Raw genomic sequence first — 19,807 nt, forward strand, 5'->3', positions numbered from 1 at the left:
GAAGAGCTCTTTCCACCTGAATACTCCTTCGTTGGAAGCTGCAGCAGCCACCTAGCTTTCCTCTGCCCCTCGCCTCCTACCTCCCATTCCCTTCGGTCCGCCCCTCACTGCCACGGCTTGCCCTTCTTCTCTGTTCCCCCGACGACATTGTTTTAACGAGACTGGGAAGTGCAATTTGTTCTTCCTGCCCTCGGCCCGTCGCAAAAGGGGTTACCTGCTCTTTCTTCTCTCTTTGCAATACTCTTTTCCGCGCTTTTCTCGCGGAACCCGTCGCGTCGTCTTGCTTGTGTGTGACGCTCTCTGTCCGCACGTATCCGCGTGCCGGCGATCGCGTTTCAATCACAGTCGTTTTGTGAAAAATCGCTGGCGGCAATTTCGAAATTATTTCTTTATGGCTTCGCGAGCCGGTTCACGGAGATCCCAAGTTGTCGAGTGCTGCGTCTGCAAACAATAGGATACGTTGAGCGGTAATTGAAATATTGCGCGCGCGGTAACGGAGCTGCCTCGTTACCCCGTGATGCATTCAGAAGAAAAAACGACGTACGCCCTAGACCTATTATGCTCGACTAACTAAATCCGCCGCGGTTGTTCGTGGGAATGCCATTGTTGTTTTAACGTAACAGAAGTATTCGGGATGGAAACAACTGGTGCATCTTATATTTCGTACACTTTCGTTGGTTTTTGTTGGCCAACGAATAACAGGTAAGCAAATATCCGGAGTTGAAAAATTTGTGCCGCTTCGTAGATCGCGAAAAACAGACATCGCGTCGAGTTAGGGGCCAGCTTGGAGAAAAAGCAGAATCGAGATAGCGCGCCGTATCTTCTCATTCTCGGTTGCACGATGCGCCAGTGACCAAGGGCGCTCGTAAAAATGATCGAAGTCTCTAACGTCTTCGATCCTCGGTCCCTATAACTTTCAGCAACCTCCGGTTCTTTTTTTAAATCTACTCCCGGAAACTTCCTTCGCTCTCTCTTCTTCTGCGGACGCGTCTCGTCGCACAGGCTGCCGCTCACCAGAGCCGAGGAACGAGAAAGTACCGAGAAACGCCGACAGAGGTGAAGGTGCTGGGTACCCTCGAGTTAAATTTTAATTTGCAACTAGTTAAAAAGTTAGCGGCACCCGCAAGCGCAAGAAGCGACTCGCGGCTGCCGCGACGATAATGTAAGGGGCGAACTTTCGTTGGTTAGCTGAAGGCACGGCGAAGGGCGATGGTATGCGAAGGGTACCGCGAATACCCTACCGAGAAAGCAGGCTGCTGAATCGAATACTTGGTAGGATAGGTGGGGAAGAATCATGCGAACATCCGGGAAATTCGAGAAGTGTGAACTCGTTAACCCGTAAATCGTCATTACCGGCTGCGACTGAGACACCCGGTAGGGTTACGTTAGTCGCGATTAAAGCGCGCATCCAGCTGTCGTACACTTTGCGAAGTTGGAAGGGTTCAATTACAAGACGGAGATGCGCGGACCCATTGTCTTTATCGCTACTTTCGTCGGTAGACAATTACGCGGCAATGTTGCTCCTTATCGTTGTCGTTTCGACGGAAAACGCAAATAATTAATTAGACGCTTTTTGCAGCGTCCAGGCTTGCTACTTTCGTTGCAGAAGCTTCTCTAATGAGGATTTTCTTTAAAGGTCGCTCTCACCGACGTTGGTCTTTAGGTGAGCTGACTTGGCACCACCAGATATACGTACATACCTTTCTTCCCTTTTTTTTCTTCCAGTTCTTCGAGTTAAATCCGCATCGGGTACTGTACATATACTATCATATAGTCCGGGATATGTGGAGGTTTAGGTAGACTCTGAAAGTACCGATGGTCTTTCACGTGCATGTAGTTGGCAGATAGGAGCGAGAATCGTGGCCAACGCAGCTTAACTACGATGATCAGACCGGGGGGGGGGGAAGAACGGGGAAAGTTTCTCCGTGTGATGGGATCGTGTTGGCTGGGCGCGAGAGATTTTCGAGTTGGTAGGTTTTTCCAGGATGTTTCGAGCTTTCCGCGGCTTTCTTTCCTATTCCCGCAGACTCTTTGGAAGATTAACTCCGCACGAGCGCGTCCGGTGACGGCGCGGCGATTCCGCGGATAGACACCCGGATTTATCAATGGCGTTGCGCGCTGTGAATCGGCTCAAAGACGTTTATACGACAAATCGTTCAATTTCGGCTGGTACAGCTGAATATCGGTTGAACCTCGCGACGGAGACTGTTTTCTGTCTTCGTGCCAAGGAAAGGAATAGGCTGTCTCGGATGATAGCTGAAAATATAGGCAGACGAAGAGAGGCAGAGGGACAGGCAGACACGGGAGAGGAAAAGATTGCGAGGAGAAGGGAAACGTGGCGAGCATACAACGAAGGAAGGGAATCCCCTGGAATAGAATAAAGAACCGGCGTATCGGCGAAACTACATAACCGTAACGATATTACGTCGCAAAAGGAGTTATTTGCCGCTGTAAATAAGAAGGCGAGGAATAAAAGAGCTAGGGGAAGGGACGAAGCCACGGAAAAGAGTGGCTGGGTAACGAAAAACGAAGGAGAAGAGAAATAAAAAGGGTGCACTCCGTGAGAAGATGAAATTTCCTTTTCCGGGTCGATCGTTAAGCCGCGTACAATCGTTCCGACGACGGAAATATCGGTTTTTGTGGACCAGAGATCCCATTGTCTTTGCGGATTTCTCGTGGACGATGAGAAAAAAAAAAGAAGAGGAGAGAATAGGGTCGAAGGGAATAGGAGGAAGGAGAAGCAGAACAAAAACGATAATAGTTGGTTCGGCTTCGTTATCGAATGGTTTCTGCTTCTCGTATATTAGTCCCCAATCTGGCCGCGAGATCGACGCGACCTTATAAATCAGCGACACGGTTCGGGATTCGAATTAAATACAGACTTGTTCCTCTCTTGCGGTATCGATGCGACGGTTAAAAACCGAGGGAAATCCGTTCGCGAATGTCTTTATCGCGCTGATACACGATTGCAATTTAAACACGGCGCTGCAGTTACCGTGCCAAACGAGTTTGTTACTGGCACGGTAATTGCATCTTCCGCGTTTGACTGTTTCCGCACGAATGTAAGTCGCGGGGATAAGCCGCGTACAAAGAGAGAGCGGAAGAGCGACGGAGAGGCAACTAGCGAAGTCTGGCTTCTCAGAAACGATCGGGAATCTTGTGATTCCAATTAACCGATAACGAGCAAAAGTAATATCTCTCGTTCTTCTCTATCGCTCTTCTAGCCGAGTTCGTCTTGTTCTTCCTCTTCTTCCATCATTCCTCGTTCATTCTCCGTTTCTCGGAGTAGATCGATCGAAAGCGCGGGCCACAGTCTACGCCACTTTATCACGGGATAAAAGTGCAAAAAGGGAAAGTCGTGTTTAGCATAGTCATACATACGTATTATCGCGTGCATGTAGATACATAGAGAGGAAAAACAGGAACAGGGCCATAGGGGCTGATCCTATAAAACAGAAAATCGAAGCGTACCATGATCGTTCCGTTTTACAGCAGGTCGCGCGATAACGAATCTTTCCCCGTAATCGAGTTACGACCTGATTTCGATACCGTCGATATTTTCGAAAGCCACGTCACACAGCCGGACCATTGCACGATTAATTAGCGTCGGCGTTAATTGCTTCGCCATTGAAAAGAGAGTCGGCTGAAATTAATCATCCGCCTGTTCCATTTTGATCCAATCAGCCGTTCTCTTCGAAGATATTAAACAGAGTAAACAGCAGTAGCTAAGGCCGCGTCTTAGCCAGCCAAGCGTACGATACCGAGTCCAGCGTTAATTAATGAAACTCGACGAGCCGACAAGAATAGAAAATCTTACGTGAATAATAGTTCGTCCATATTGGTCAATACGAAGAATATCATTTACGGAACGCGATGCTACCGCGAATACGTATTCTTCCATGTACAATTTTCGTGCGTTCGAAACGTCTTCTCCCGCAGATGTACGGTTCGGTACGTGCATGTGCAGCAAATATACATGGAAATGGAATACGCGGATAATAATATACGATACGCGGTGTTCGCGTATCATATCGTATCGCGATACGCCAATAAGAAGCGTATCTACACGGAGAAAGGGGATCATCCGGAGTATTTCGATTGCGTCTGAACCAGCTCGGGGTAATACTACTTCCAACGTTCCCCTCCGCTTCGATTCCGCGCCGATCCTATCATCACCGTTCGCAAATCACCGCGTGACGTAACCGGCTGCAGTTACATAAATTACAGTGCTGGATGGGCGGTCATTAGCGTAGCGTAATTTAATGACAGAGACAATGCACTTTTCTGGAATGGAACGAAGAGAAAGAGCAAGCGAGAGAGAGAGAGAGAGAGAGAGAGAAAGAGAGAGAAAGTCGGGAGCCTACGATCCGACTGGAGATGATTCCGTAATGGTGCTCGTTATACGACAGCACACGATATAAAGTGGTCTTTTATCCGAGCTCAATTGCTAAAACGATGCGACGGTAATAACAAGAACTGCATAATAAGGGACAATTCCTAGGCTCCTTAAGAGCGCAGAATTTTGAATTTTTTCAATCGGCCAACTGCCGATTATCCCCTCGATAATTGTATACTCGATCAGGCAATAACGTCGAACTGTAATTATCGTTCGTCAGCTTTTTTCCCTTGTTGTCTTCGCGACTGATCCTATTACGAGAGTCTGGAAACGTATGCATAAAGAAGTAGCCTGCGAGAGGACGTGCACGTTTCGGGTTTATTTTCAGCCGAGAAGAGAAAAAAGTAGCGCGACTTGCAGGCTCGGTTTCATCGTGAGAGACAAACCTTCGCGTTAAATGGACGTGTAACGAAACGTGCAACGATCCGACTGAAATCACGTCAGACCAGATAATTTATATGAATCGCACCGCGTGTCTGTAGACATTGCGGCATCCGTTATTCGCCACCAGGTAAGTCGTACCGCACGGACTCGCGTCTGATTTCGTTCTACCGTGGTCCATAAGGAACGATGACTCGTGAAGCTCGCCGGAGAAAAGCAGTATTGTTTTACAGGTCCCGTAGGAGTAGTTACCTGCGATACGTAGTCCCTGGATCGCGGTTGGCCAATGATGAAACCGAAAATCCGACTTTCTCCCGATCATGAGGTTGAAAGGAATGAAGTGGAGCGTCGTATCGCGATGGAAGCGTTAACTCGCGGATATCGCTATTACGATTCACGGTATTGCTACGTGTTTGATGGTCGGCATTATAAATTCAAGCGGGTTACGCTGTGCACGGCTTGGCAGGCCCGGCGAAACGACGAAAGTCACGATTTATGGGAGTTTGTTTACGAGCCATTAAAGAAGAATTATATCGGAGGAAAATGGCGCGAATTGTCTTGTCGTCCGAAATAGCGCGAACTTACGATGATTTAGTCGTAGAATAGTGGCTCTTATAAAGACGCCATAACTCGAAGGCCAAGAAACGATTTGAATCTTCTTTGTTTCTGTCCGATGGTTGATCGATTCCCCATGGAAGATTCGCTCGTTTCCTCCCTCTCTTTCTTTTTTCCTCTCGTTAGACGATTAATTAAGAAGAAAGGGAGGATCTTTAATCCCGGTATGCGGGCGTTCGCGAATCGGCAATATCGAATCGGCGATCGAGCGCACAAAGGCGGTCAATTCGTGGAAAGCACGAGCGAAAGACGTGGAGGAGGCTTGTCAGCCACTTCCTGACTAATTGCCGGCGGGTTCGCCGTTTCTCGGAAGTCCCGTGGAAATATTGCTTCCGCAGGTCGAAGTACCGAAGACCGACCTCAGGAAGACTCGGGCCTATTTCAGGGCAGAGAATTGAGGTCGTAGATCCTCCTCGAGTTTCCACCATTCTCTCCCTTTTCCACTCGACGCTACGCTGTTTCTCTTCGTTCTACCGGTTTCGTCTTCCATGCTGCCGCAGGACTTCTAGTCTATGCTCTAGTTCCAGTGGCCTGGAACCATCATGCTGATGTATTGAATTCAGTTGTTTAATTAGATATTAACAGACCCCGTAGACAAGATCGATGAAACGTTATACCGATGCGAGAAAGGAAGCCATTTTCTTTGCGCGTTCACAGCTGCATCGATAGAATATTAGCACTTCGATAACGACCATACAAAGCTGGAATATATGTATTCCTGTTTAGTCACGACTCTCCGATATATTCTCCGGCTCGTGGGTATCTTTCCTGTATATCGGACTTGGGTGTGTAGTCGTGGCCACCTGGCAGAGTTTCGTCGGTTCACGTTAGAGAAAGAAACTCGTCGGAAGTCCGAGCGTGTTACCTGGCGTGCCTTGGGACGCCCGGTAATCGTAATTAACGAGGTAAAAATAGAGGCCGAGAGTAGAAATGGGTTTGTAGCCAGGGCGGCAAGTGAAAACTCATATTTACCGGTTAGCGAGCTTAGACATTCGCAGTAATGCTACGGCATTACGCGATACGCCGTGAATACAGAGTTTAGCACAGGCGAACGGCGAAATAAGCCGGACCAGGTTCGCACGTCGTGAAAACAAACGAGAGAGGAATCCTGATAAAAGGAGGAACGGTGGTGTACAGGTCGCGGCCCTGCCGGTATCGCGCAAGGGGAGGCTTTCCTCGCTAATGAACCACGTGGATGTGAGCCGTGGAAAATGACGCGTCGAATTTAATGCCGAAAGTATTGCTGCCGAGACTTCGACATCAGCGGAATAGAGCCACGACCTGTTCGATTGTAAGTTCTGTCGCAAAGTTTTGTCGCGTTTCTTGTTCGTCGACGTAGATCGAGATCGACAGGCGATAGGCATTTTCCAGGGTACTTTGTTATATTTTTTTGCTGTCTGTTTGTCAGTTTGTTTGTTCCGTCTGCATGAATCATTATTAACTGATGATGTTTTTTTTTTACGGAGAAAATACTGCGATGATTAGCAACGATGATAACCCAATGGTGTCAAGCGAAGAGGATACGAGGAATGATTAATTACACCCGTTTTGTCATGTAATTTTTACCACCCATTATTGCTACGTGTGGACTAGCGTTATCGCGATGCACACTGTTCTTCCTTAATGGCAATACTTAATTTTATCCTTAATTGGCTTTCTCTTTTAGCTTAAAGGGTCCGTAATACGCCAACCTTCTTTTTATATTTCATCACCTGTGCGATAGAATTTTTCTTTGAATCTTTCGCCAACCTTGTTGATAATTGATTTAGAACACATGCATTTTCTCGATTTATCTTTACGCATCGTTCGTATTTCATACGTTTCTATCGATCTATAGTAAAACAGGATAACACGTTTCATTCACCGAGCTCCTTTTTAATGATTTCAATCAAGTAATGTACTTGCATATTTTAAAACGCGACTCTTTAAGCTTCCCATAAGTTATTAACTTACTCTCGGATTCAACGCTTTTACCATCGATTCGTTTTATTTTCTGAATGTGTGAACAGCGTTTTCGGGGCAGCATTTAACATATATCTTCTCAGCGTAAACGCGGTGTGTAGTGTGTAGGGTTAACGGTGTTGGATAAAGTTTTCGGCAGCACCGAGTACCGATAGAAAGCGGGAGAAACAGAGAGAAGATGTGTGTGCTACGTAGGAAGAATGGAACAAAAAGACGACATGTAGTGCAACAAGGACGACGCAAGTTTGAGTGTACCTCGATAGATGTCGGTTAATGGAAAAATTTAAAAGGTCAGAATGCACTTTTAACGGTGGCCGCGCCAGTTGCTTCGTAATAGAAAAGTAATACAATATTTTGAACACGATGGAAGGGCGGTGCACGCGGACAATTAAAAGCTCGCAGCGGTGGGTGAGAATAATTGCTCTTCGTTTCGATGCAAAAGCCGGAATTCTGGCGGCGCTGACAATAAAGCTGACCCGTAGTCGCGCGCGCGACAAGAGGAGGATGCGATTGTACCGAGTGACAACCCAGTATGTCGAACGACCAAATGGATTTTACGTGTACACGAAAAATACAGCCCCGACAGTGCTATTGTGTTCGATACGAACCGGAGTCACGCATCCACGGGTTTTACATGCACGCATTACACCTACATTTACCGTGCCATAATCCGTGGCACGCAGCTCCGCTTTACGCGACGAGAGACACGCTGTTCGTTCGCTACGGAAATCTACGAAAACCAAAGGGACCAAATTAATTTACTTTCCGCTGGCATATAGCTTCTATGGTTCTGTTTCTTCTTTCCGGCCTGTTCTTCCCTAAAATTGCGCGTAACTCGATTTCCCGTGCATTTTTCGCTTGAAACGTTTCCAAAGCTTCTTCATAATGTCGCGACAAGGCTCTTTTATAGATATTTCCGGCCCTACTGGCGCGCGATCCTCCTTCCCTTTTAGACGGTTTTAGCCCTCCGGGAATAAAGCATTTTAATCGCCAGATTATAATTAGTACGGTTATGAAACGACGTTACGGATAGTCTCGTAAAATTCAAGATTATGAAAGAAATCGCGTGCTGCTTTCGGTGGGAAGGATTTTTCAACTTGTCACTAGAATCGTTGCGCATCGCGATGATTTAATCGGGCTGGTGGAGTTAAAACGGGGGGAAAAAATGGGAAACACGCACACCCTATATCGAACCGCACCACCATCGGGCAACGGCAATGTTTATCGCTTTCTGACGAGAGGTAACTCGATTTATCGTCGATTCGACACGGTACACGGGCCCAGTTGAAAATCGTTATCGCATCGCAGTTATCATACCGACTCTCGCCTACGTGCCGCCATTACCTACATATTGCGTTAACAGCCACTGTTTTCGACCCCTTCACGCAACCCCTTTCTACCCCAGGTAACGAGTGATTTCGTGCAACGTCTCGGTTCGATTGGATTATCGAACTTGCGTACACATTAATTACAATTACTGAACGCATCGAGAATTTCGGCAAGGACGATCGACGAGAACGGGTTTCATATAGGTGCTTTTGTCGTTCCGATCCATTCATCGTTCAAACGAGACAGTTATGCTATTTCGTACTGGTGAAAGGGGAGGAGTAACAGTGGAAAGCATTAAATAAATCGACGTTACATCATAATGGTATCGGTCGGAATCAAATAAATATTTGCCGCGACACGGCTCCAACCCGATAGCCGTGAAATTTAATTCGCGTCACCGCGCGTGGAGAGCAGGCGCGCGTCGAATGTAAATTCTGGGTACACGATAGTGCGACGGGTTCGCGCGCGCGGAAATGCTGCCAAATAATTTCCCGTTTTTCATGCAACCCATATTTGACGGACAACCGGTGATTTTGAAAACTTTTTTTTCCCCTCTCCCGTTCGATGGCAATCGCGGCGGAAGTGAAGGCCGAGATAGCCGCATAACGGAACGCGCGAGCTACAACGGTTCTGTACAGGGCGCACATCCAAACGAAAGCGTCAGTTTTAATTACGCGTTTGCCCGGTGTATCGCGCCATCGGGAATATCAGTGATATTGACTACATATATCCTATGTATCCGCCAGTAGACACGTTGCACTGTACGATATTGGCCATTGCCTCTGTTAGGCTTTTACTGCGTCATCCTGTCCACGTAATCTGGAAATACTAGCTCGCATTATCAAACATGCTAACCGTTCACACCGTCTCTGGTTTTGTCTTTCCTCCTTCCTCGTTCGCCGCGATGCATCCCGAGCATGTTTCTATCATAATCGCTTCTTAATATTCTGACGACATCGATCCCTTTGAATTCCTAATACATCTGACATTCATTTGAACGTAATTAAAGTTAGTTTGAAGAGCGAGAAGGATTCGAGCTGCCACGGAGAAAAAAGCTAAAGCTCGCTAGCGAAGAACGGTTGAATTTTTCTGACGTAGTAATTTAGCAGTAATAGCGCAACGTTTATGGAAAAGTACGTTCGCACGTACATTTTACTTGGTTTTCGCGCAGGCATCCTTGCTTGTCTGCTTTTCAATTACCGGCCATGCAATTCCTTGCGTTATCGGTGGCTGATCTAGACATACCTGGCCTCCGGCAACTTTGCAGTATTTCTGTTTCGCCCGGTTCTCCGTTTTCCAACTGTACGGAAACTGACGTGCCTGCGAGGAATTTTACGGCGATCGAACACGGAGGTATGCCCGCCCGCCGCGACTTTTTATGCACGGTCAATGCGTATAGCAAAAATGTGTAAAGGCGAACACGATTCATAAAGTTTGCCTGTATCTCTAGTCAAATGAAAATTTCTATCGTATATGCCCTTCGGCGATCTTCCGTTCGAACGAGCCATATTTTTCGTACACGAAAACGTCTACATCGATACAGTAGTTTTCAAGGTTTAGCGAGATCTTGAATTAAGGGTGCACTCATAACAACAAGGTTTTCTTATCATACGTGTTACCTTTTGCGATAGGAACTAACACAAACCTTGTACGATTGTAACTGAAGTTTCGAACCTTCATAGATGCTTTTAGTTATTTTTAGCAAGACGTTCGAACAAATAAATATCGTACTTTTGATCGATTTATATATTGTTACGTGTTACTCGTTAACTCGTTAATTAATTCTTACAGTGAAATTACGTTTACGACTAGCGAATGCGAAAGTATCGCGGACGTATACTTGTCACATTTTTCGCCAATTGTCTAATCCATTTTCTGTGCCTTCGATTTCTACGAATGTCAAAGTATTTTATGCTAACAATTACATCTTGGCTGACTAGTCCATGAACAATATCAACTCGCTGGCTATTTGGCGTTCATCCAGTGGCCAACCACTGTGGCGACTATGGTCATTTTCTCCAAAATCTGTCTTGGTGACTGCCGAGACTGTTGTGGACATTTCTAGGGAATTCCTTCTTGTTTCAACTACTTCCTTGGGCAGTGACCCATCCGGGGTGGGAAATAATCCATCAGCATGTTGCCGGAGATACCTACATTCTCTAACGTGACGAAATAGAGACTTTGTAAAATTTTCACCCTGCGCAAACCTTCTCTCGAGAATTACAGAATTCCAGCGATAAAAACCAGCGCAATATTCATAAAAGAAAGAAGTGTCAACAATAAAAAAGATATGTATAACGCCGCAAGAATATTACAAGGAAGAGTGAGGAATAAAGAATATCAGCTACATAGAAACCAAGCAGAGAAACACCAGAGAAAATACGAGAAACATTCAAGATATTCCAGAACTAAAATACACATTCCTGGATACCATACGATACCTACGACATTTAAGATTACTCGCTGATGTAAAAATGTGTCACAATATACGTGAACTTACCTACACTGTGTAACACAGGGAATTCAACTTCGCGAGATTTAATTTCATTGTTAGAGGGTTGGTTGTTCGTCGGAAGAGCCGCTGTTGAGAATCGAGCCGGTGATTCGATGGAAAGAAAAGAGGGTAGTTAATTTCGTGCAGTGTTGAATCGTAGGTTCGGGAAATAGTGCAAACGGGACGGGCCGTGGAGAGGCAATGCGTCTTTCGTCCGGTCGGGCCTCGCTGCCTCTTCTCTTCGCCCGGGATACGTCCGGTAATTGCGTTTGTGTGTAGCCAGGAAGTTTTATTCGGCTGGCATTTATTCGGCAACGAAGAGACAGCAGCCCACTTAGAAGGAGAGACAAATGTATTTACGTCGTGAATCTGCCAGGAAACCCGCATCCACCTTTCAAGCTTACCCCGTTTATCCAGGGATTCTCTCAAAATTACGGGAAGCTTTTGTGACTGGTATTTCGACCGTGAAAAAAAAAAGAAAGAAAGAAAAGACGAACAAGGGAGATAGGTAGGAATAGATTGCACCGTGTATGGCATTAGCTGTAGCTAATTTTTGGCCCTCTTCTTCGGTCTGCAACACGAACTTGGGAAATAGACGTTACTCGATTATTAAGTTGTCCAACGAAGCTTTAAGAAGATCGATCAGTTGCTTTGACAACTCGATCTCGCATTTACAACTTGTCGGGCACAAATTGACACCACGATCAAAACGTTGATCGCTACAGCTATGACAGCAGCTAGATCGGCAAGCCGCGTAAACGAACATGTACGTGTAAACGCTGCTTCGATAATAGATTCCCCATTTGGAGTTCAGAGTTCTACGGTGAATCTGTAACTCCGACGATCAAACTGCTTGCAAAGTTTGTCGCTCGAATCGAATGGGAGTTTGGGTAACTCGTACCTAGGCTGGCTCTTCCCTCTTGTACACGACTATGTACGTACATGCACGTATGTACGCGTATGCCTTTGCACTCCTCTCCTCTCTCTCTCTCTCTCTTTCTCACGGTTCAGCGTCTCTTCGCCGTGTGTACGTACACGTACACTGTCGAACATGCGTGGTTCGCGTCGAGATTTCAGTCAACTTGACTGCTTGGTGCATTGTCGATGCGATGGAAAAGTATCCGGGATTTTTTTTCCTTCCGATTTCAGCTTCCACTCGTTTCCGGTCTTACCCGTCAGACGATGTACCATTAAAGTGTTTTTCCGCGACAGTCCCGTATGTGTCGTGATGCGCCTGCATTCTGCATGCATACTACATAAGCAATGCGACCGTGTCGTTTGCGACCGAAAGCGTGCTTTCTCTTGCAGGAGTTTCTGCGGTACAGGGAGTTGCGACAATATTGGGGAAACGAGGCAGGGGAATCGCTGTTGTACTTTCACTACTTTGCCCTGCGACGCTTGTATATTTTTAACAGACAACGGTCTCTCGTTTGCGAAATTGTTGCCAACAAGCGCGATACGAATCTACTTTTCCAAACGAGAGATCAGAACGTCTAACCTTGGTGAGGTCGAGGCTGATCTGTTGCAAACATGCGCGTGAATTTATTTTTCAACTTCTAGGAAGGGAGAAAAATATATTTTACTGTCAACTGCTGGAAATATGCAAAGGGCGCGATTGGAATTTTTAAAGACGCGATCTTCGTTGAGTTAAAGAAATCTTGTTGTTGCAACAATGTTACGAGACTAAAAGAGAACACTTACGAATTTAAAAACAAAGCAGATGAGAATGAGCCAATGCTTTCAAGCATAAATAATATCTCTCCATTTAGCAACAACGTGAGTCTTGGAACAATGTGGAGAACTTCCTAGTATTACTGAACCTCCCTCGGTAGCAGTAGGATTTTTTGTAACAAAGTTTTACGATGTTGCAAATCGTTTGAAAGCATTTCCGTTCGTTACCGCAATATCGTAAGCTATTCCGGAATAGCCTGGCGTATCCCAGGGCGCTTTTTCGCTTTACAACAACATCGTACGACACAACAATTTTCCCTTTTTTAATCTTGCGAAAATGTTAAATGGATATTTCAGTTTGATCGTTGATTTTATCCAAACAGAATTTTTCCGTTTAACTTGCTAAATCATATTATAACGTCAAATTGTTCCGCTTATTGTTGTTTTCACGTAGCAGTAGTGCTTCCGCTAAATTATAATCGGATAGACCGAGAATTCGCCGGATAAAATTGTATTACTGGCAAAAAAGAGAGAATCTACGAGTTGATTTCATAAATTTGCCGGATTTATTTCGAAATATTCTTTCATCTCTTTTGATCCATGGCGCGAGCTGGTTGCCATAGTTGGTGGCGTAACCTCCATCCTGCCAGAGCGCCAGGAAAAGCGATCAAGCGTAAAAGTATTTTCGAGTGTGTTGCTCCAGCATCCAATGGCAAGCGAGACCGTGCTTCCCGGTACAACGAATATTTTAACACCTGCGAGCGGATTTCATCCCCGCATCATCCTCTGTCTCATATATAGCAGCTTTTCCCTGTGGATTTAACACTGAACAGCACTTATCGTCCTCCTGCATTTTTCTCCGGTCGCAACTAAATTGTCCTGCTTAAGTTCAATTTTTAGATGTGACCTCCCTCTCTTTAATCTCTTTCGTCCTTCTTTGCTTTCTGCCAGTGTTTCACCCTTTTCCCTGACACGACACCTGCTTTGCCGATTTTCCATTCCTCTAGTTTCGCTGCTCGAGGACCGTCTAACGGACTGTGGTATCGTTAGGGAAATGAGGTGAACTCCGGCGAGAATAGACGCAGAGTCGATAATAACCGGGCAAAGTCCATTATGACGCGTTTAAAGATTTACGCGGAGGGATTATCGATGCTCTGGAAAAAAGGACGAACGTTTCGAATCCCATACTACCATCGCTTCCTGCCGTTTTCTCTTTTTTCTGCCTTTCTCTCTCTCTCTCTATCTTTGCCCCTCCCTCTCTCTTCTTACACTCCATAGCGCAGCCTCTTGCCTCCTCTTTGCGAGATTTACCTTATTCTCATCTTTCTCTTCGACCTTCTCCCCCCCCCCCTCTCACTCGCCCTGATCTCTTATTCTCCAATCTCACTGTGCTCGTAAAGGATTCAAAAGAGATTGAAAAAGATTTGCTCGTCCTGCCGCTAAGAAAGTACAGGAGTACGGGAGGAGTAGGTAACGGGAGGAGGGTTGAAAGAAAGTAACGAAGAAGGCGGTCTAAGAGTTGCGGGGTTCACAGAGGCCGGGCGTTTTACTTTGTCGATAAAATAACTTTAAAAATTAAGACTACGAACGGTTAATTTCAACGTCAGATGGCATCTTCAGAGGGTAAAAAATAGTCGCTCAAAGGCTTATTACGATAGGAACGAAGACGTTGCTACAAGGTAACCTGGCTAATCTGCATCATAAAACACTTGTTGGTCGTACCCCGCGGTTACTGCATCTGCGTCTGAAACGTAAATACAGTGTAGCGTTAGAGCGCGTAGCGCGCATCTTCCGTAGTTCTTGAAATAGGAATCGTTGCACGAAACCAGAAGAGACAACCGCTTTCATTACGGAACTGTGGGAAACGTTACTTCGTACGCGGAGCTGGTTGCGCTCGATATTTTTCTCGCATTGTATTAGCGCAAAAGTTTTCTATTCCGTGGTTTGCCGAAACGGGAGAACGGTCTTATCGTTCCAACGTTCTTTATTGTTTCAATCCCGATTGGTTTTCGAAAAATTGAGGCCGTCGCGAGGATTCGAAATTCACCGAAAGCTCGACCGTGCGAATTCCAGGACGATTCGTACGTCGATGACCGTTCGCAGTGAAACAGAATTAAATTAGAAATTGTTCGACGTATGATAATTTGGACGGGCTCGGCTTGGCCGAGCCACACGCACCCATCCGATATTTCGTGCTGGATGAGCATCGAGAATATCGAAAAATCGATATTTGCCGGGCTATCGTATCGGTGCGTTTTCGCCTCTATAAATCACGCGGTCAACGCACGCACGAATAACGTGCTCGCTAAAATATCTAACCTCTACACGTCTTCGTCTTGCCTCTCGTAAAACATTCGTCACGTCGATTCGATTGAATTTCGTGGCGTGTCAAACGGCCGATCGAACCTGTCAACGGGACGATTCGTCGACGATTTCGCTATCTTCCAGTGTCATCGTGACTTTAAACGTTGACCTACGCTGCGTAGGCGTTGGTCGGCTGTCCACATTTTCCATCCACTTTCCCCTCGAAGCACAACCTCGGACAGATTCCAATTTAGATTCGTCGTTGCCGGTGTCGGCTAAGATGTGGCACGATGGCGCCCAGGCATGACCAAGTGTCATCGGCATTTTGCTGGAATAGCGACTGCCTTTCCTTCGAATGGAGTGCGGCCAAGTCGATCGTGTATACAAATAAGGTGGCGTGCCGGAAATTAAGGATCGCATAAGGAAAGGTGCAGCGTGGAAACACGATCGTCCCGATGTTAGATAAACTAGATCCTGAGACATTTTTCTTCCTTTACTTCGTGCAACCTCTTTGGATCTCAATGTCGTGTTTTTGTCACGTTTGTCGCTAGATTATTCCATCAGGGGAGATGAAAAATTTCGAGAAACACGTTACATCGTGGAACGTATTCGTTGCTTCGTGGAAAAATGCGCGCAGAATTATTATCGAGCAAAGTCAGAGGCCGGAGGTAATTTGAGAGAAAGCATTTCACTCGGCCAATCCTATCGCGCGTACGTCTCATCAGTCTGTTTATGGCGTGGGATACGCAATATATCTTCCGGTTTAATCTCCCGGCTTTCTTGCGTATCCTTCCTGCCGACCTGACTTTCCCAGGATTAATTTTTCGTTTTTTTGTCGGGTCGCTTCATGCAGACGATGCTGACGCCCGAGAGTGCGACGAGAACCACGAGACAAGACCCGACAGACTGACAGGACGGAAACGCTGATCCTTCATCCTCGTTTTTCTCTTGCTGATTTTTCCATTATTACGGAGACGTTCAAGTGGTACGTATAAATTGAAACGAATTACGTAATAAAATGACCATCGTTAAAAATAATGAAACGAGGCGCGGATAAAATATCGCTGTGGACGTAGGGGAAAGAGCGTAACGTCGAGCAATCTGGAGCCCAGGCACGAGAGGAATCACGGAAAAAAATTCGGGCATCGACGAATAGGATGGTGAACGGTGTGCTTGTGTACGGGTATGGTCGTTCGCCATGAAAGAGCGAGACACGTGGAAGGGACGTGAGGGTGGAAGAATGGACGATAGGACGCGATGGCAATGTACAGAGGGGTCGGACAGGTAGGGTGTGGGGTATAGCCACGATATATCGTGGCTGAGCCTTTATTAAAACTGCTTTCGGTATTATTGCTTTCCGGGAACGTCGAGTCCCGAAAATGGCATTTCCGCGAGATAGGCCGTGGTCGTGTGCGCCGCCGAAAATATATATCATGCCCCCGTGAGACCTGTCGTCTCTGAGGGTACCGTCACAATCCGGCCCACTATGACCTGCAATAAATATGCTCTTCACTTTGTACAAGTCGCTCACGTGCTCTTATATTGCTCTCGCCTGGTTATTGCCTGTCGACCAAAAGTGACTCGGCCACTTTGGCCTCTGTCTGCTACGGATCATCCAGGAAATCTGTATGCAACGATGCTTCCCTTCCAACCATGCGCCCTACCGCCTCTCTCTCCCCCCCCTCTCTCTCTACTCTCTATACCACGGCTCTATTTTTCCACGCACAACGAGTGTGAAATCGAATGATTCGGATGTGTCTTGCGCGTTTTAACCACGCGATAATGTCCACACTCGCGCTGCCGCGAACGTAACATAATATTTAAAGAGCTGTTCTCTTTTACTTTTGTCGGGGAACGATGGTTATTTTTCAGTCAGCCAAGTGTCGCGACCATTTTGTCCACTCGACGTTGGATCGTCGTTGAAATTTGTTCGCAACTTGGTACTCGACGTGTTATACCCGAATTCGTTCGTGTTTTTATTATATTTTTCTGTGTTTGACTAGCAATGAAAGCCGTTGACCACGTTTCCAAACATGTAGCGTCACGCGACGACACGATCTTCGGATAAACGCATCGTCGATACTGGCATACACGGGACCGTGAAAGATTTTCGCTCGATTCGTCCGATCTTTCGTTGTCGGCAAAACTGGAGAAGTTGGTTCGTTTCGCAACTTGACCTAGATTTCCGAGATTGCCGCTCGTCGACGATATCTTCGCTCATTGCTGGCTCTCCCACACACCGTCGAGAAACCGCCAGAAATTCTGTCGACATCGAACTTCTGTTACGAACGAAATCTTTCATATCCGATTATACGTACGCGTATCCGTCGAGACAAAGTGGTCGGGTGCTCTCTCTTGCTCTCTCGAAGCGTTAGTTGTCTTGCCAAGAGTAAGCTGCGTCGGGACGGTGCTTGGGAAACCCTTCGACCGTATGGAAAGCAACGGAACGACGATAGTAATAAAGGCGTCATGACAGTAATGGATGGTATTGACAACCCCTCCGCTTACCCCTTTCTCCATCTCCTTCTCCTCCAAAGGAGGAGTTCTAACTCACGGAATCTTCGTCTCTCTCCAGTTTGCTTGTTCCCTCTCTCTTGACTCGTTTGCTCTCTATCTAGACCGCTAGCCAGAAAGCAGGTAACAGCGACCAAGCGGCGAATAGTTTCCCTCGGATCGTCTTGAACAATGCAAATTGATGCGGAATCGATACTAAGCTGGTAGGAGTTTCTAATAAGATTCTCTCGCTTGCTACGATGCGGTATTGCGTGGCAACTCCTTTGCTCACGTGGAAGAAGAGAAGGACGTTGTTTCTTCGTCTGACGAATGTCGCCGGTATTTCGTAGCAAGCTAGAAATGCACGCGTTGCGAGGCACTAGCTCGCGAACATGCACGTTTATACGTGAAAGCACTCGGTAGACTGCTGTTACTCTGTAGACGACGTTATCTACGCTCAACACTCCGCGACCCGTTTAACCCTTAGGGCAGCCCGTAAAAACAATGAGAGAACACACTTTTCCGGATAATAAGCTTTTATTCTTCCGTGACGTTAGATTTTATTGTCAGCGTAGAGGAAAAGGAAGGAAGCTATAAAACTCGCGTATGCAAACGGTGGCAGCTTTCCCTTCGCCGTTGCGTTTTTCCATCCAGCCGTTACACCGCGCGCACAGGTGTCAAGCAGAATTTCGGTTTTTCAAAGTAAATCAGTCAGAAGGACGGTGATGGACATTTTAAAAACTCCGAGGCGAAAGAAAAGGATATCTTGTCGGGCGCGAAAACACGCTTGAAAATTGACAGACGTCGCGTGAAGTTTCTGAAAATGCGATGCGGAAACGGTAGGTGTAGCGATGCCCTTCGACAGTTTGCAATAATTCCATACTCGTGGTTCGTCGATACGGTATCATACACGATGTTATCCTACGATAGATCCGTGGTTCACACGCTACCGATCTGCTATGCAAGAAATCCCAGTGCTCTCGTATCGTAGATTATTTGTAAAACGTAACACCGGACGTATCGATGTATTCTATATCAGCTTGAAGCTAGGCACGGAATAATTTATAAGCGCATTTCATGGTTGATCACGTTCGGGCCTGGTACGTTCACAATCTGTCAGTTAACTACGTATCGCGCGTCCACCTACACGTAGGTGCAGAGAGATCTGGCCGGGTTCCACGTAGCGTCCTCATTATTCGTAAATTATTTGCCGGCCGTCACGTTGGCCTGAGCAGGGAATTGGAATTGGTTGCCACGACCGTATAGGGTGCAAACTCGTCGGATCGTAATAATATAGGATGTCCGTGTTCCATTGGTTACGTTTCCTCGTACACGCGAAATGCATTGCGGTTCGCATTCAAAATACTGTAAGTGGAATGCCGCGGTACAAGTTTCAGATAGAGCAAACGAAAATCGACGAAAAGAGAGAAGAGTGGGAAAGAATCGCGGTTAATCGAGACCGACCAGGACCAAAGAGAAACTTCGTTTTATCTCGTGGTTGGTATCGTCGCGTGGCATCGTCTTTTCGTCTGGCTAGCAACGTAGCTATTTTGTCAATCTACCGCCGATCAAATTATCGGGCCAATAGAACGTCGAGTCTCTATTCACCGGACCATCCCGATTCTCATATCAGTTGGCACCGGTTGTCTTTCTTTGAAACACTCGCAAGATACAGCCGAGACTAGGTTTCGTCGGATCTTCGACACAGATTTTCGTCCCCTTTCCACCTAAAGTTTCTCGAAACTGTTGTTTGCCCGGAAGAACTTTGTCTCCGTAGCGTGCATTCGCGCGTCCTTTTCCACACGCGAAAGTTGTTTATCACACGCGAAATAATATCGTCGCTGCATCGAATACAACCAGCGACGGCGCGGCCGCGTCGACGATCTGATTTCAGGCCCCGGAGCGAGGCGCGTGCATTAAAAATAACAACCTGACGCGTCACCGGAGAACTTGGTCGGGATTAATGGGATTAAATCAACCCTCCTTTTTCCACGGACCTGGCATTGTTTTCCAGCGCGCTGACTGCCAATCAATTCGCAGCCTTCGTTGGCAAACGTTGTGCGCGCGCACGTTCCGTGATGCAGAAATAATAAAGATAACGAACCGATAGGGAAATAATAAAGATAATGAAGGGGACGCGCGTACAAATCGGCAGAAACCGT

At 46.5% G+C, this 19,807-nt stretch overlaps 1 protein-coding gene and 1 long non-coding RNA gene across 6 annotated transcripts in view; one reads left to right on the plus strand and one right to left on the minus strand.

Moving 5' to 3' along the window:
• Window positions 1-19,735, minus strand: part of LOC125385017 — a 29,297-nt gene extending 9,562 nt beyond the window's left edge. For 3 of the 4 annotated variants that reach the window (XR_007223947.1, XR_007223946.1, XR_007223944.1), the window contains exons 1-2: window positions 17,471-19,735; window positions 17-17,414 (exon numbers count right to left, since the gene is read on the minus strand). This is a non-coding gene — a long non-coding RNA (uncharacterized LOC125385017). The remainder of the gene's footprint in view (window positions 1-16; window positions 17,415-17,470) is intronic. The other variant, XR_007223945.1, reaches the window with a different exon arrangement.
• LOC100649529 (protein O-mannosyl-transferase TMTC2) overlaps window positions 1-19,807 on the plus strand; it is a 213,315-nt gene that overhangs the window by 10,727 nt on the left and 182,781 nt on the right. The window lies entirely within an intron of this gene.

This window comes from Bombus terrestris, chromosome 4 (assembly GCF_910591885.1).
Source record: "Bombus terrestris chromosome 4, iyBomTerr1.2, whole genome shotgun sequence".
Classification (NCBI taxonomy): domain Eukaryota; kingdom Metazoa; phylum Arthropoda; class Insecta; order Hymenoptera; family Apidae; genus Bombus; species Bombus terrestris.